This window comes from Notamacropus eugenii, chromosome 5, assembly GCF_028372415.1.
Source record: "Notamacropus eugenii isolate mMacEug1 chromosome 5, mMacEug1.pri_v2, whole genome shotgun sequence".
NCBI classification, from domain to species: domain Eukaryota; kingdom Metazoa; phylum Chordata; class Mammalia; order Diprotodontia; family Macropodidae; genus Notamacropus; species Notamacropus eugenii.
This window is the reverse complement of record NC_092876.1, coordinates 249962764-249975559: the sequence shown is the minus strand read 5'-3', so window position 1 is coordinate 249975559 and position 12796 is coordinate 249962764. Positions and strand designations below refer to the sequence as shown.

Sequence of the window (12796 nt, the reverse complement as noted above, 5' to 3'; positions counted from 1 at the left end):
TATATCCATCTATGTATTTATCAATTTAACTATCTCTCCATCAACCTAGTCATATGTGTTCATATCTATTCTGGTATTTTGTACAGGCAAGTAATGTGGATTTGGGGCCCTTGGCTAACCATTTTTCCAGCAAATGAGTTAATTCAATTTGTCAGTGCTGTCCATTTGGATATTTCTGACCAAAGTAAGACTAGAAGCATAGGGAGTATAGTACTTCAAAGTTCCAGAATTTAAGGTCTGGGAGCCTCTACAGAAAGTTTGTAAGCCTGCTCAGAAGGGCTAGTGGGACTGGATCTAGTGGCAGGATTCTTACCTGAACCTGTATATATTCTTCAATAAAATCATCTCACCTTATAACTATTTTTTATTTAATGTTTTCCAGCATCTTGAAAGCCATACCTGAGTACTCATCAGTACGTCTTTCAGGCTAATTCATAATGATGTTAAAACCATCAAACATTATCATGTAGGTTGTGCTGATAATTCCAAGGCTACATGGAGAAGTCATGTTCACAAAGATTTTTATTTTTGCTTACATATAATCAGCCCCAGATAGACTTATTTTGACTTGCAAATTTATATTCACAGTACAATGTTGACTTGTAAGGTTTAAAATCAACTTCTGTGAGGGATAATACTTTTTTTAAAAAATTTGCCTTATACTCAAATGCCAGAACACAAATGTGATAAGATTTTAAATCAGAGATATCAACTTTGGACTATAAAGCACCCACAGTAAAACCAGACTCAAGTGTAATTGGAAAATGTTTAACAAAAGAAGTAAAAATATAACACAATAGAGATAATGTTAATTGATAGTTTTCTAAGTGAATGTGTGGGCCACAAGGATTCCTTTGGTTTGGGGTTGTTTTGTTTTGTTTTGGTTTTAATTTGATACCACTATTTTTCTTGCTCTGATATTCATTTTATTATAAAGAACAAATCTATAATAAAATGAACACTGTGGTGTCAATTAGTTTATGCTGTTTAATCCATTAAATTACTACTTACAAGTAATAACATCTCACAGTTATCTAATACTATAATACATGTGACCCCAGTTTAAATAATCCCCCTCACAGAGACTATGGACATTATCCATGTATTTTTAAGTAAGATTGCCTAGAGCCTTGGGCACTAACAGTTAACTATTATCTTTAAGGAAGTCTTTGTGAAGTGCTGACAGATACTCATATAATTATTCCCCAGTTCTCACCCCTCCAAGGAGACAGAGTTAATTGTCATAGAGAAATAACTATAAAAGATTTGATGAAATATCTGCTATCTTTGAGTGAGTCTGAAGAAACATTTCAAGAAAAAGAATCCCCCCCTTTTTTTTGCTCTAGAACAAGCCTTTTATTTATTCATTTCTTGCATTTGAAATATTCATTGATGACATCTTTGGCCTGAAGATTCCTTGCCATGGTCCTTAACAACAATGAAACTGCATCCAGCCACTTTACAGGGGGCTTCCCCTCTCTGTCAATTTTACTGAGGTCTACCCATTAGCCCAGCTTCTTGTCATCAACCTTGAACAAGGTGATTTGGTGTTCAGCACACAGTGCCTCAACCAGATTTACATATACACTTTCATCTCAGTTGAAGCAAGAACATAAAGATGGGCTGGGAGTTTGTCCAAGACGTTGGCAGCTTCATGAATTCCACAAACTAGGTCATTTTGGATGAGTGAGGTCTTTGGTACTTCTTATAGAGTGGTGTTAATGTCTATTAAACATCCAACCTCAATGCCTTTTTCTACCATGGCAGCGGTTCATGGGTGAATCTAAATGTTGAAAACACCTGGGAGCCTCCACCTCATGCTCAACTCAGCAGCAACAGGGAAAGACTACTAAAAGAAATTCTTGAGAATCTTTACTAGCTATTCATTCTGAGGGAGTTCTGGGTCACAAGAACTATAAAATGAAGGAGATGTTTTCTCCAAACTTCACAACCTCTCAAAACTCTACAAAATGAGAATTAAGCACAAGAGGTAAAACTATTGCAGCTGTCTCCGTGATCTGACACCAAGAACTCTAGCGATATTAACAACCTGATGATCTAGCTGATAAAGAAGCAAACCTCTAATTCCTTACTCTGTCATTCAGCAGTTTTTCCTTCCAGCCTCTATACTCTGACAGGGCTGTATATTGGTACACATGGACTCCTACTCTGCAATTTATTCATCAATTCCCTTGTTGTTGCATTTCTATTATAGGATTCTCAGACCTTTACCATTCTATGCACTCCACCATTCTGAAGCAATAAGCAATAAAATACAACTCCATCTTCCTCCCCATTCTCTATTCAAAACACAAACTCTTCAAAAAAGAAAGCATAAGCATGTTCTTTCTAGGACTTTTTGCTATGACATAACATTGCTTAGCCAGAAAATTAAGGAAGAGAGAGAACTGGAGAAGGGTTCTATCGTGTGTATGGGATTCTACAAAGCCTGAGGAAAGGGGGACTAGCATCTAGCTGAGAACAATTCTAAGGAAGAAACTGAGACTGTTTAAAAAGTGAATTCCCTGACCTAGGAGGAGGCTGAAGGAGATTTGAGATCCAGATCTTGGAGTATCCAACATGAAAGATGAGGGAATTAGAATGCAAACAATTGATGTCAGGTGGGAAAATAAATTACACAATATCTCAAAAGGAATAAAGCAGTTAAAATTTTTGTGTCTCCAAGCATATTAACCAACAGAGAAGATATCAACAAAATAAATATGTCCTCCAGCACATCTAAATGAAATTCAAATATATTAGAATAAATATTTCAAGACAAAGGAAAATGAATCAATGCCTGAAAAGGAAGAGAACCCTATGAAATCTCAAGAGAATGTGGAAACATGTTACAAACGATGCAAAACAGAACTGGAATGTTGGACTGAGATTGCATTGCTTTGGAGTAGTCATTAGTTGGAGAGGTTGACAACAGAATTTTAACCAGTAATCCTTTTATATCCTGCTTCTAAGGAGCAAAGATATGATTATGATCTTTTCCAAAGCCAATGCCTTGTTGAAACACTTATCTAAATCTCTGTGTTGTTTACTATTATAAAAAATATAATTGGTAATATTCATCTTTTCTAAGCCTACTAGTCCAGTCTTTGAGGGTGAAAGAATGTAGATAGTTTATTGGAAAAGTGGTTTGCCTGGTTTTATTAGATAGGGATTGCTGAACTAATTAATGAACAAACCCAAATAGTTTTCACCGAGCAATTTGTGGCATATTATCTGAACATATCCTTTGTTAAACTTTGAATGAAGTGGGAGAATTATTAGGGTAACAAGCTAATAATCCATCAACAAGAACTAAAAAATCATGCAGGAACTTCAAACAGAATCGGTGCACAAACACTGCACAATCACCAACTGAACAAATTGTCAGTCACAGACATAAGGAGATAGTATTATTGTTCAGTCATTCTTCAGTCATGTCCAACGTTTTGTGACTCCATTTTTTTTCCTCCTTGGTTTTGTTTTGTCTTTTGACAAAAATATTGGAGTGGTTTGCCATTCCTTTATCCAGCACATCTTACAGAGGAGAAAACAGCAGCAAACAGGGTTTAGAACCTTGCCCAGGTTCAAACAGCTAGTAAGTGTCTGAAGCCAGATTTTAACTCGATCTTCTGGTCTCTAGGCTGGGGTCTCTCTTCACTTCATTGCCTAGCTGCCCTGAATAGTCTTACTATATATGAAATTTTATTCAGGTTAATTAGGTTAATAATCGGGTATATTAGGTTAATATTATAATATTCAGATTCAGAGAAACATGATGGACTTATGAACAGTTAGAGTTGTAGTTACTGTGTATGTTATATTTGTGGTTCTGTTTACGCTGTATTGCTTGATTTTACATAAGCCTTCCCATGCTTCTCTGTATTCATCATAATCAGGAAAGGAGTATCTACCTTGTTTCTAATTCTTCATGACTACAAAAAGTGCTGCTATAACTCTTTTCATGTACATAGATTCTTGTTTTTGTTATTTTTCTCCTTGAAATATATGTATATCAGTAGAATGTATCAATCAAAGGATGTGAACACATTACTTACTTTCTTTGGATACTTAAAAATTGCTTTCCAGACTGGTTGAACCAAGTTATAGCTCCTTCAATGGTCCTTTAGTGTACTAATCTTTCCACTCAAGTTTTCATCCCTCCAAAATTTACGATCTCTATCTTTCTTTCTAGATGACTATTTTTAATAGTCTTTTTTTGTTATCTTTCATCATATTACATCACGTAGATTTCTTATATACCCTCCCCAAACATGCTAGTTCCCTTCCAGAGAGAAATCCTATATATCAAATATATTTTTTTAAACAAAAAAGGAAGGGAAAATATTACTAAAACCAATTAATACATCAAAATAATTTTATGTTATGTTCCATACATGGGGACCATCATCTCCACAGCAGAAGATTGAGGAATGGATAGATCATTTGTTGAGAATATTGTAAAATGAATTCTTGTCCTATTATGCTTTAGGCTACATGGTTGCTGAGGTGCCTTCCAATTCTTTTTTTTCTAATTTATTTATTTTTAGTTTTCCACATTCATTTTCACAAGATTTTGAGTTCCAAATTTTCTCCCATCTCTCCCCTCTGCCCAACCCAAAACAGCACGCATTCTGATTGCCCTTTTCCCCAATCTGCCCTCTTTTCTACCACACCCCTTTCTTCTCTTATCCCTCTCCCCTCTATTGTCTTGGAGGGCAAGATAGATATCTATACGCCATTGCCTGTGTATCTTATTTCCTACTTGCATATAAAAACAATTTTTAACATTTGTTTTTAAAACTTTCGAGTTCCAACTTCTCTCCCTTCCTCTCTCTCCACCCATCCCCACTTAGAAGGAAAGCAATTGGATATGTGTTATAGACGTGTAGTTATGAAAAGGACTTCCATAAAAGTCATGTTGTGAGAGACTAATTATATTTCTCTCCATCCTATCTTGCCCCCCATTTATTCTATTCTGTCTTTTGTCCCTATCCTTCCTCAAATTGTTTACTTCTAATTACGATCTCCTTCCAATTGCCCTCCCTTCTATCATCCTCCCAACCCCAGGTTATTTCCTTCTCCCCTACTTTCCTGTAGTGTAAGATACATTTTAATAGCAAATTGAGTTTGTATGTTATTCCCTTCTTAAGCCAAATGTGATGAGAGTAAGGTTCACTTTTTTCTTCTCACTTCCCTTCTCTTCCCCTCCATTGAAAAAGCTTTTTCTTGCCTTTTTATGTGAGAAGTAATTTGTCCCATTCTTTTTATCCCTTTCTCCTCCCAAGATATTCCTCTCTCAAACCTTACTTTAATTTTGTAGATATCATACCTTCCTATTCAACTCACCCTGTGCCCTCTATCTATATGTATGTAGTCCCTCCAACTACCCTAGTATTGAGAAAAGTCTCAAGAGTTATAAATATTATCTTTCCATACAGGAATGTAAACAGTTCAACTTTAGTAAGTCATTTATGATTTCTCTTTCCTGTTTGCCTTTTCATGCTTCTCTTGATTCCTGTGTTTGAAAATCAAATTTTCTATTCAGCTCTGGTCTTTTCATCAAGAATGCTTGAAAGTCTTTTATTTCACTGAATGACCTTTCTCCCCCCTGAAGTGTTATATTCAGTTTTTCTGGATAGGTGATTCTTTGTTGTAATCCTAGTTCCTTTGATTTCTTGAATATCATATTCTAAGCCCTTTGATCCCTTAATTTAGAAGCTGTTAGATCTTATGCTATCCTGACTGCATTTCCAGAATACTTGAATTGTTTCTTTCTGGCTGTTTGCAATAGTTTCTCCTTCACCTGGGAATTCTGGAATTTGGCTACAATATTCCTAGGAGTTTTCCTTTCAGGATCTCTTTGAGGAGACTATTAGTGGATTTTTTATAATATAATAATATTTATTTTACCCTCTGATTCTAGAATATCAGGACAGTTTTCCTTGATAATTTCTTGAAGGATGTTGTCTAAGCTCTTTTTTTGATCACAGCTTTCAGGTAGTCCCATAATTTTTAAATTGTCTTTCCTGGATCTATTTTCCAGGTCAGTTATTTTTCCAATGAGATATTTCACATTGTCTGCTATTTTTTCCTTCCTTTGATTTTGTTTTATAATTTCTTGATTTTTCCATAGTCATTAGCTTCCATCTGCTGCATTCTAATCTTTAAGGAATTATTTTCTTCAGTGAGCTTTTGGACCTCCTTTTCCATCTGGGCAATTCTGCTTTTTAGGGCATTGTTCTCTTAGTTGAATTTTGATTCTCTTTTGTCATTTGGGTTAGTCTATTTTTTACAGTGTTATTTTCTTCAGCTTTTTTGGGGTCTCCTTTAGCAAGCAGTTGACTTGTTTTCCCCAATTTTCTTACATCACTCTAATTTCTCTTCCCAATTTTTGCTCTACTTCTCTTACTTGATTTTAAAAATCCTTTTTGAGCTCTTCCATGGCCTGAGACCAATCTATATTTTTTTGGGGAGGCTTTTGATGGAAGAGTTTTGACTTTGTTGTCTTCTGTTTGTATGTTTTTGTCTTCTTTATCAGCAATGTGAGATTTTATAGTCTGATTCTTTTTTCACTTTTTGCACATTTCCCCAGGCATTTATTTGACTTTTGAGCTCTTTGTCAAGGTGGACCTCTGCTTTCAGTGGAGCTGGGGGTTGTACTGTCAGGCACTTGATTCCCCCACACTCTAGAGATCCAGAAACAGCCACTGTCTCTTCCCTTGCTTCTTCTGAGGCTGCTGCAGTTTCCTCCACCCCCTTCCCTCCCTGCTGCCCTGGGACTGGGCCACATCATGGCACTCTCCTACATTGGTCCTACAGGTTTCCACTGACCTTCCAATTTGTCCTTGGTATTTTGGGGATCCTGAAGTCTGGAAAATGCCACTGTTGCAAGAGATTCATTCTTCCCAAGGCCTTCTCAGGTCCTGTCTGTGTTAGCAAGGCCCATGGTGGACTGCACCTAGCCCTCTGCGTGATGCAATAGACACTTCCCAGAAACCTTCCAAGCTGTCTTGGACTGAAGATTTGTTTCACTCCTTCATTCTGTGGGTTTTGCAGCTCCAGAATTTGTTTAGAGCCATTTTTTACACATATTTGTCTGGGCTTGGGGGCAGCACTAGAGAAAGTGTGTGCTGTACTCTGCCATCTTGGCTCCACCCCTATGCCTTCCAGTTCTTAGCAAATGTGATTCCCTTTATATATTATATTCCAATGGAATATAAAGTCTTAGAAATCAGAAATTTTTTTTGGTCTTTATTCCCTCAACATCTTATATGTGTAATAGGTGCTTAGTAAATATTAGCTGACTTGCTCTTTCCCTAGAAGCTTTCACCCCCTCAACTAAGGGCCAGAAAGGACTGAGGCTTTGAAGTAGGAAACTGACATTAAGTAAATAATTTTGTTTCTCTACGATATTTTTTTTTTAATCTCTAATCTGAAAGAGTCAGACTAAGTGATGGAATTCTACTTCTAGCTCTTTATATCATTAATCTAATGAAGTAATAGAAGGATTAGGAGACTAAATTCAAGATCTCCCTCTCCAAGACATTAAGATAATTTGGCATGTGACAAAGTCATTTCTCAGTGTCAAGTAGAGGGCAACATTTAGCCTAGAAAATTATTTTAGTTTCTCTGGATAGATGAGGAATAGATTGTGATAGGAATCCTCTGCTCTATTGTCCAATTCTCAGTCCTGTAGGATCATTTACCTTCTTTTTCTAGTAAACTGTTCCTTGAAAAACCTTAATCTCCATCCTTTTAGATGAAGAAAAATGAAATATCCTTATGTTTTCTCATTGTTAACTTTTTGTTCCAACATGAGGAAAGTAATAATAATAATCTAGCTCTGTGCTGCGATTAATGAAATTTTGTTATTTGAGGTAAAATCCCATAAGACTGTAATTTTATATTGCTATGGGTTTTGATTTCAGGTATGATTGTCTGAATTGTCATTAAGTCAATGGTGCACCATTCAAGGGGAATGTCATGTGCAACGTGTGATATGTAAGCAGTAGGTAGTGCAGTATGTGAAGTGCTATAGGCAAATGTTTATGTCTGGAAAAGTTAAAGGATGAACAGAGATAGGAGACTCTTGATTCAGTTTCTCCATTATTCTTTTTCCCTTTCTGAACAGGAAATTTTCCTAACTGGTTAATCCTGAGCTTGACTTCTGACACTTTATGAATAATGTGGAATTTTGCAGTTTTATTAGCTACCAAATATTACTCATGTCTGGAATAAAACAGAGCTAAGGAAATTTTTTTCTGTTATAGATTATGACAGATCAGTCTGTGCCTTTGAAGAGACAGTCTTGACATTATAATGCTATGTCCCTCTTTTGTTTCCTTTCATGGTAAATTTCTGTGATCAAGGCAGGTGAACAGTATAAGTTTTGTTGTTGCAGTACTAAACCCTAGTACTTAATAGATTAATACTGAAACATCTGAGTTATTATTGATGTATGTAGAAAAGAATTACTATTTTAATCTAAAGTTGTGATTGTAGAAATGGAATGAATAATGAATTTATCAATGACTTTGATTTTCTTATTTCCCTTATTCTCCAGGAAAGGCTGAAATAACCTGGGAATCAAAATCAGCCAGTCAAAAGATGGAGTAAATGTTGCTTGACTTTGACATATTAATGATCCTTTGCAGTGTCCACTGGGTGAATCCAAAACACCTCTGCTAAGCCAGCAACCACAAGACCAGATCAAACTGACCACAAATGAGCAGAGCTTACAGGTACATTCTGGATCTGGATACTCTGTCTTCTACCTATTGTCCTTCCTCCCTTTGGTATAAAGGCTTATGTGCCACTCTCTAAGCCCCTAATCTTTAGAACATTAGACTAGGTTCTGCTGTTCTCCACATGGACATGTGTTATACTTGCCCCATAAATGCTTCCAGATTTTGCATTTGAACTGTGGCTTTGTTCCCTTTGCTCAGGACACTGTACCCCAATTAATTAAAATGTCAGTTAATCATGGTCAATTCCATATTTGAAGAAATAAATAAATGATTTTTGGGCTTTCTATTCCCATGATAATAGTTATATATCTGTGTATAAGATTAGGTCTTTGAAGTATCTCATTCTTTCAAGATGACATGGGGATAATATCTTCAAAAAGAGGGAATAAGACAAAGACATAAAAGTTTTCTTTAAATTTTCTTTAGTTAAATGGAGTAGTAAACTTAGAGAAAGCAACAGGATCAGTTTTCTCTAAGAACTAGGATACACACATGTATACACATACATACATCTATACATATACGTGTGTATATATGTATGCATATATATACTTTTGCATGACATATGTGTATATAAGTATATCTATGTACATGTATATAAATATATGCATATGTGTATGTGTGTATATATTTATACACATATATACAAATTTTAATATATATGCACACACATGTATGTCTGTATATAAGCTTCTAAATGTTTCTAATGGGATAATCAGGCTTTGAGTATGTTTTAGTAACAAATCCTCAAAACTGGATTAAGCACTTTACATATAAAATTGCATCAGTAATAGTAAGAAAGGAAGATCATTTTCCTGTTTTGAAGTTTTAGTCTGATAATAATAAGCGACAGAAGTCCTCATTTTGCATGTCAGGCTCTCATGGATTTTTTTTGTAAGACTGTTTTTTCCTTCAGATTATTAATGACAGTGTACATATTAGGAACAGGATTTAGATAAAGATGGAAACAGCCAGTGGTGTGTACAAACTAAAATCCTCCAAACTTTGAGGGAATTATGGGCTCCTAATTTGGTCTTCTTCTTATAACACTGTAATAAGATCATAACCATAACATCTGAGTTTGTTTTTACCACATGAGCTGGTTTTTACCACATGAGCTGGTTACTAGAAAACCAAATTTAGGAGATTGTACTAAATTATACTGGGTCTTGTTACTAGAAAATTTTAGCAGAATTACCTAGAAATCTATGCAAGTGACTGGAGCCAGAGAAGCATATCTACTAGGAGAAACAGACTTCAGATCTACCCTGAAGACAAGGCAAATTACAGATTGTCCAAGGGAAGATGTTTCCAGGGACCAAATGACTACAAGTGACTTCTGAGTCTCAAAATGAAATGTCCTGTTAAATAGACATTGAGAGTGGGTTACTAAGTCACAAGGAAATGATGTTATTTATTTAATATTGTTGATCATTATTATATTGTGTCAGTTTGTTTCATGATATTTACATTTGTTGGATTTTCTTTGCTGTCTTGGTGACATGTAAATTTCCCCTCTTGGTGACATGTAAAATGGAAAGCCTTCTAGTAGTTTGACATGTAACTGGACTTAGTTTTCATAAAGAGTCATTTAACAAGCTTTGTCTCCTTAGGGGATATGTGTGAGTCTGCTTGTATTCTGCGATTCTTCTCACATGTATAACTTGTTGATTATGCTTAGCAACCAGATACTCCATTCATCCGGCATTTTAGATGTCTTTTAAGGTAGATTATCATTCTGTCCAGAAATACCTAGTGTAGCAAAAAACCTCCTTAGTTTAGAATCAGAAGATTTGGTTTTTAATTCCAGATCTGATACTGATTGGCCATGCCACTTGGGGGAAAATCATGAATATTCTTTGAACCTTAATTTCTTGATCTATAAAACCAACATAATTAGATGATCCAGTCTACTCCTTCTTCTTTTAGTGTGAACATTTACACCCAGGAATGAGCAGACATTACAAATCATAGTTGGTTTATTGTTTCATTGATTATCTAGATATAAGAGAGTGATAGAAAAAGTGTTAATAATGTAGATTAAACTTAAAAGTATGATGGTATGTATGCCTGGATATGATAATACTTGTATTATTTGAGAGGGTTACTGTGGGAGAAGTGCTAAACTGATGTCAAATACTATCAACATAATCAGAATATCTAAAGAGGAAAATAATTGAAATATCAATTAAGAACCAAAGTTTTAAAGCTCCAACACATCTTAAATATTATCCAGTCAAATTCCTGCATTGTACAGATTAAGAAGTCAAAGTTCAGAAAAAGAAAATGATTGGTAATATTTACTCTTGTTTCACCTGCTCCTGATTTATGCCCTTGACTAGATTGTAAATCTCTTGAGGATAATTTCTTCTATTTTCACTCATGCAGCACTATGCATGGGGCGTATTTATGGGATAAATATATATTCATTTGTTAATTGAATACATGAGTCATTCACCACTCAATTTAACATTGAATTGATTGTTCTTACAAAGCCTTAATAGAAGTTTTTCTAAGTTAGAAAAGGCTTTTTTTTTTGTTTGTTTGTTTGTTTGTTTTGCCTGCCTTCTATAGAGGAGAGAGCCACAGATAAATGCATTGCCTATTTGTCTAGAAGTAAAGACTGAAAATGGTTACTAAAATTTTTTAGATTTTAGAATTTCACATTTGTGTGCCAATCTGATTCAGTGTGGAAAAGAATATCAGTCATATCTCTTTAGCAAAGTTTTCTCTTAATTTGATATAGAAAAGGTCAGTTTGGCAATAGAAATAACCCATATTCTTTCCTTAGAGATACTAGTAATTCTGAGAAAGGAGAAGCTACAGTGATATTATTTCCTAACCTCCCCCTTTCCTTCTTGACACTTGTAACCCAAATGAATATAATTATATTGTCCAAGTCTTTAAATGCTGTGGTAATAACGACATTATAAATAGATCTTTGATTAAGAATTTCAAAATAGGCCTGGTTGCTTATGATACGATCTGTGTGTAGACTGAAATTAAAGTCATAACATCTGCAACCATGATGGCTCTAGTGACCCTCAAAATAATTAATATATCTACACAGAAAAGAATTAACCATGCCATAAAATGACTCTGTTTTCATTCCTTCATAATACTTTTTTCAAAAACTTTAAAGATACAGACTATACATTTGATTTCCTGACATTTGATTGCCAGAGAAAGAATATTTTTCTCAGGTTCTGGAAGACTTCACAATACACATATTTGTAAACTATTGCAGTATTGAGCATTTGCTAAATCCTTTATGATACTGTTTTATTTTATTTTTTTCATTTTTTCAATTAAGGAATAAATTGTCATTTAGTGTTGAATAGAGGAATAGTAACTGCTAATTTCTGAGTAGGGGTAGTGAAGATAAATACAAAAATAACCCTAGGTTCACTGGAAATCCTCCAAATACAGACATTGCTATAAGGGGTTAACACTTTGAAATTCATTGCCAGTTCTACCCAAGGTCACTAATGACCTCATCAGCAATTCCAAATCCCAAATTCTTCCCCTAACCACCCACTAGATACGCAGACCTCTGCATACCTATGTCAGTTTGGGCTCAGTGTTTATTCCCCTGGCTGATTCTATGCCCCCCTGCAGCAAAGGACTTGTGGTCCTCTCCAATGAAACAACAAGTCACAATTTGTGAGGTATCTGATCAAATTTTAGCCAAATAACTGGCAAGGTCAGGATACATTCATGCAAAGTAGTTTGAAGGCCTATGCTATTTAATCCATATCACACAGCAAAGATTCCATGTGGCTTTGAGATTCTAATTCACTATTGTTTTATGATTGCTCTTCTTATTTGGACATGAATCCATAATAAATGAATATCAACACATGGGCTATTCAGATTCTCTGGAATTTCAAATTATCATCTCTTCATTTTTTGTAGTGGTTTTCTTAATCATTAGCTCCATGTCTCAACCTCCTGATTTCCATTTCCACTGAGCTATTAATAGGAAGTTCACTCCTTCCATGACTGCCTTGCCCATCTCATGATTCCCCTATCTTATTTCAGAAATATTA

General features: G+C 35.1%; 1 pseudogene; it reads right to left on the bottom strand.

Moving 5' to 3' along the window:
* Positions 1–1308: 1308 nt before the first annotated feature.
* On the bottom strand, positions 1309–1762 carry LOC140509123 (small ribosomal subunit protein eS12-like; annotated as a pseudogene).
* Positions 1763–12796: the final 11034 nt, after the last annotated feature.